Source organism: Mytilus galloprovincialis, chromosome 5 (genome assembly GCF_965363235.1).
Source record: "Mytilus galloprovincialis chromosome 5, xbMytGall1.hap1.1, whole genome shotgun sequence".
In the NCBI taxonomy this organism is placed as follows: domain Eukaryota; kingdom Metazoa; phylum Mollusca; class Bivalvia; order Mytilida; family Mytilidae; genus Mytilus; species Mytilus galloprovincialis.
The window spans coordinates 38287975-38293974 of NC_134842.1; positions in this window are offsets into that span (position 1 = coordinate 38287975).

Sequence of the window (6000 nt, forward strand, 5' to 3'; positions counted from 1 at the left end):
GACAGTTTATCACGTAATCAATTATTTTAAGAATGCTTTAATTTGTAACTTGAGATCTACTGTTTTTAAAACCGATTTCTACAACATATACGAGATCCAAAATTCATAAGTTCATTGTCTAGTTATGAAGCTAGTGGTTTTAAATACCCTTATTGATATTAATTATCTTAATTCTGCTTTTATGGCATATTTGTATAACGGCCAATCAGGAATGTAAAAACAATTTTAACTGATTTCACGAATAAGCTGATTTCATATGAAAAGACAATTGAGAATTCGAACCAACGTTTTCAGAATTTTTCTGGAAGGATTTAGCGTATAAAAGGTTCTGAATGTTCCTTGCAATCAAATAGTATTGTCAATGCTCATACGTTTCAAATCAAAGATAAACGAAGATTTATCAATATGGAAATTGATAATGATTATTTTTGTTCGAAAGCTGAAAGGTCATCTTGATTTGGTCGATCATTTTGAAAGATTTTTGTCACAGATTGCCACACATATAAACAATTTGTTGTTGCCGAAATCACGTCTTCTCTTCCTTACAAATGACATCACAAAATGCATTTAATGATGTTATATTCCATGAAAAATGCAAAATTACCTATTGGTTAGCAGGGAATACCCATCATTCATGGAATTCTCAGGTCCTACCTCGTTTTTTATTTGATTTTGTTCAATCTTCAGTTGTATGCGTATAGTTTTGTGGACTTGTTTGTCTTTCGTTGTTTTTTATGGGCATTCCATGGTTCATTTGTTCAGTATCTTTTACTTTGTTTGTAATCATCATATCCTCTTTCAAGCAATTATGTGTACAGTGTGGTATTTAAAACACAGATCAGCACTCTTTACTATGTTTTACAGAAATGAAATAAAATTGCTTTATTGTTAAAGTATTATGGTGGTACCCAACACTTTCACTAAAATTAATTTGGCTCGTTTATTTTTCATAAAATTTTGTCAAAGTATTTACTTTGAGACTTTAATAAAAATATAAAAAAAAAATAATTTTGGAACCAACCGTTTTGTCAGAAAAAATACACTGGTTATATAGCAATTTAAAAAACACCGATTTTGATCATTGAGAAGCTTAATATCCTTTTTACAACACAACGTAATTAAAACGTTTAGCTGACTTTACAGAGTTACCTCCCTGTAGTGTTAGGTACCACCTTAATACCAATAATGCTTCTGATAATACAAATAATTGAAAATAGTTGCAATTACTTTTTTCCTGTAGAATATGAATTTGTGTAATAGCTGCTTACAGAGAAGATGAGAAAAAAAGAAAAAATTGGATCAGACATAGTTTTAAATTTTTGTATATGTTCATGTATATTTCGCATAAAGATATGTATTTTGTTTGGTTTAAATATGTTTTTAAGTATTTAAAACCTACGTGTGGTAAATTTCAATGACTTAGATATAATACAATAGTTTATTTATTAGCTTTTTATGGGTATATATTTGTATTATATCATTGGGGTAGGGTATGGGAGATCTAGGGCTGAAGGTGCGTAGTTCATTTTTTTTTCTATTTTGAGATTATTTCTGTTATACCATTTGTCTAATCATATGTTTTTTCTTCATTTTATGTGTTTATTGCTTGTAGACACATGTGTGTAAACCTGTTTTATTGGTTGATTTATATATATTTTAGCAGCAATGAATTGTAAATTTCAGGCTTTTCAAGCTTTACAAACATTTTTTGATGTTTTGACGATTATATGAAAACCATATGCAATGCACGCGGATTTTTTCTTTTATTTTGAAACTTTCCACATTATGGTTAGTATATATTCATTATAACAAAACAAATCTTAGTTTTACAAGGATTTTTCGTTAAGAATATTATTGCTTTTATTATTAGACAAATTTTTTCAAGGAATAGCGACTTCTTTTCTTTCTCGCAAATAAGTTTAAAACGTTGCGTTTTATTGATAGCTTAATTCTTGATTTTGCACTGCAAAATACTTTTTGAACTGCTAAATATTTGTTTTACTGCAAAATAGTTTTTGAACTACAAAATACTTTTTGAATTGCTAAATACTTTTTTTTTACTGCAATATAGTTTTTGAACTGCAAAATTGATTTTGAACTACAAAAAAGTTTTTGAACTGCAAAAAAGTTTTTGAACTGCAAAATAGTTTTTGAACTGCAAAACAGTTTGTGAACTGCAAAATACTTTTTGAACTGCAAAATACTTTTAAACTTCCTATCGTTTGGTATCAAGTCACTGAAGTCTATGAATTAATCTACTTTTCGGTGTCTTGGACGTTTTTGTACATGAAAACTTATTGAAAGCTATGTTTTTATCTGCTAATAAATGTTATTTTTCCTTTTTAAATTATTAAAAGCCATCCCGATTCAAACAAGAACTTACGTTATACCAAAATCACCAAAGATGGGATAATCTAGTTCACAGCACATTTGTAACGTCTGAAGGACGTGTTTTTAGAAGAAAGAAAAATTCGCATGCATTTGAGACCAATGTTTGCTTCCTTTGAAATATCATAATTATGTCAATTTTTAAATATCTTCTACCTGCGCAGTTTCTTTGGATATCTTGAAAAGGTGACATTGGAATATTATTAATTGATAATATTTTAACCAAGTCCAAAAATTTAAAAAAAAAAAGACCAACTGTAAATCATTCTTATATCGGAATGGTTTGTCCATACCGAAAAAAAGTACTTGTAGTTTTTTTCCAGGCTTGTGTTTCTATTTAAACATGTTCCATGAAATAGACTTAGTTTATATCAAAATAACGAATACATCTGAAATACCAATTATTGATAATTAAGTCACCAAAACGGAGTTTTTTGCGACTTATTGTTTTTGTCCCGTTTCTTATTATGGCACCCTCAACGGAGTTGGGGTGACATATTGCTATTGTTCGATTCTTTTTTTCTTCTTATTATTATTATGTCACCCGATCGACAATGTCGGGTGACATATTGCTTTTCCTCTGTTTCTTTTTCCCTATTATTATTATTTTTCTTCCACCTAATTTTGTCCGCCCGCTTTCTCGGAGCCAAAGGAACCAATCTGAATGATGGTTCACTATAACAAGGAACCCTGATTTTCGAGTTGCAGTGCAACTTTGGAACCAAAAAATGGCTGCCGTTACCATGGAAACGGAGCAAATGTGAAAAAATCCACTTTTTGGTTTTGGTGAATTATTCGGAGATGCTTTAACTTAGAATCATTATATTTTAATACAATGTAGGTGCCCACTATATACTGCTTTTGGGATGATTTTGGCAATCATTGGAACAGCTATGTTGCCATGGATACTACACCAAAAATTTCAAAAATATGGAAATGCTCCAAATTTTATAAAACTTCACAGTAACGATGAGCAACATTGGTAGATGTGGAATTTGGCGTTGGAATTTCGAAAATGTCTGCCGTTACCATGGAAACAATGCAAAACAGGTCAAAATGGTCAAAAAACACCTAAAAGTGGCATTTACTTTCTTAAAATGGTAGGTCAAATTGATTGAAACTTTGATGGTATGGTCCCTCCCATGTACCAATGTGGTATATGCAATTAAATTTTGGGAATGGTCTCTGTTGCCATAGGAACCATCACAAATGTCAAAAATTTCAAAATTTCAAAATGCTCCAAAATTGATGAAACTTAATATAATTGTAGACTAACAATTCTGGATGAGACTTTCGACGATGGAATTTCCAAAATGGCCACTGTTGCCATGGAAACTGCAAAAAGTCAAACATTTATAAAATGCTTTGAACTTTATGAAACTTGATATTATTGTTAACTAGCAAGTAAAGACGAGACTTTTTACTTTGAAATTTTCAAAATGACTGCAGTTGCCATGGAAACAGCAAAAATGTGAAATTTTCTAAAATGCTCTTAATGTACTGAAAATTTACAGAAAAATGTATTGCCATACATATATGTGCATTCACTGTTAAACAATTTTGAAATGGCTGCCGCTTAGTGGCAATAGGGGGAAAGGTGACATCCGCTATTGCTTGCAATAGCAATTCTAGTTATATTTATTCTTCCACACTTTTTTGTCCATACTATTTCTCAGAATTGGCTTGAACAATATTGATGGAACTATACCATAATGTTGACCACCACATTATATAGTGCAGTGGGGTATGGCATCATCAAGATGGCTGCCGTTGCCATGGAAACGAAACAAATGTGAAAAAATCCAGTTTTTTGTTTTGGTGAACTGTTTGGATATGCTTGAACTCAGAAACGTTATATTTTAATACAATGTAGGTGCCCACTATATACAGGTGTTGAATGATTTTGACACTCATTGAAACTACAATGTTGCAATGGAAACTACACCAAAAATTTCAAAAATCTCAAAATGCTCCAAACTTAATGAAACTTCACAGTAACGATGAGCAACATTGGAAGATGTGGAATTTGGCGTTGGAATTTCCAAAATATCTGTTGTTACCATGGAAACAATGCAAAAAGGTCAAAACTTTCAAAAAAAAAAATAAAGTGCTGCAAACTGGATGAAACTTTACAGAAACGGTCACTGGCATAAGCAGAGTTGACTTTTGAAGTTGGAATTTTTAAAATGGCCGCCGTATCCATGGAAACAACAAAATTGTTAAAAAAATCAAAATGCTCCAAACTTTACGAAACTTTACAAAAATGATAATTTGCATGTGTATATTCATTTTTTGACTTTGGAGTTTTCTAAATGGCTGCCGCTCGCCTGGCAATGGAGGAAGGGTGCCATCCGCTATTGCTTGCAATCGCAATTCTAGCTATGTCACCCGATCGACAATGTCGGGTGACATATTGCTTTTCCTCTGTTTCTTTTTCCCTATTATTATTATTATTATGGCACCCTAAACGAAGTTTGGGTGACATATTGTTATTCTACGTTTCTTTTTTTCTTATTATTATGGCACCCTCAACGGAGTTGGGGTGACATATTGTTATTCTACGTTTCTTTTTATGGCACCCTCAACGGAGTTGGGGTGACATATTGTTATTCTACGTTTCTTTTTTTTCTTATTTTTCTTCTTGCAACAAATTTTGTCCAGGGGATTTCTTGAAATCCAATGGACCAATGTCGATGGAACTCTACTATAATAAGGACCCCCACGTGCAGAGTTGCAGTAAGCATGGAATGGTTCAAGATGGCTACCGTTTCCATGGAAACAGAACAAATGTGAAAAAATCTAGTTTTTGGTTTTTGTGAACTGTTTGGATATGCTTTAACTCAGAATCATTATATTTTAATAGAATGTAGGTGCCCACTATATACAGGTTTTGGATGATTTTGGCCCTCATTGGAACTACTATGTTGCCATGGAAACTGCACCAAAAATTTCAAAAATATCAAAATGCTCAAAACTTAATGAAACTTCACAGTAACGATGAGCAACATTGGAAGATGTGGAATTTGGCGTTGGAATTTCCAAAATATCTGTTGTTTCCATGGAAACAATGCAAAAAGGTGAAAACTTTCAATTTTCACAGAACATTCCAGAACATCAATGTTAAATTTATTCTAGAGACATTAAATGGTATATGATGGTATATATGATTATGGAGGGAAAAAATTGCAGCGGGGGTTTCACTTTGGAATATTCAAAATGGCCGCCGTTACCATGGAAACTGGGGCCAAGTTTTGCATTGACCCTATGGAAAAATGCATAAAATCAGCATTTTCTCAGAGAGTAGTGCACCAAAGTAAATGAAACTGTATTGATATATAACATGACATGTGGCAATGAGATGTACGCTTTTAGAATTTTGGAATTATCTACTGTAACCATGGTTGCAGCACAAAGGTTCAAAATTTCCAAAAAAAATAAAGTGCTGCAAACTGGATGAAACCTAATAGGAATAGTAACTGGCATGTGCAGAGTTGCATTTTGAAGTTGGAATTTCCAAAATGGCCGCTGTAACCAAGGAAACAGCAAAATTGTCCAAAATTTCAAAATGCTCCAAACTTAATGAAATTTTGCAAAAATGATAACTTGCAGGTG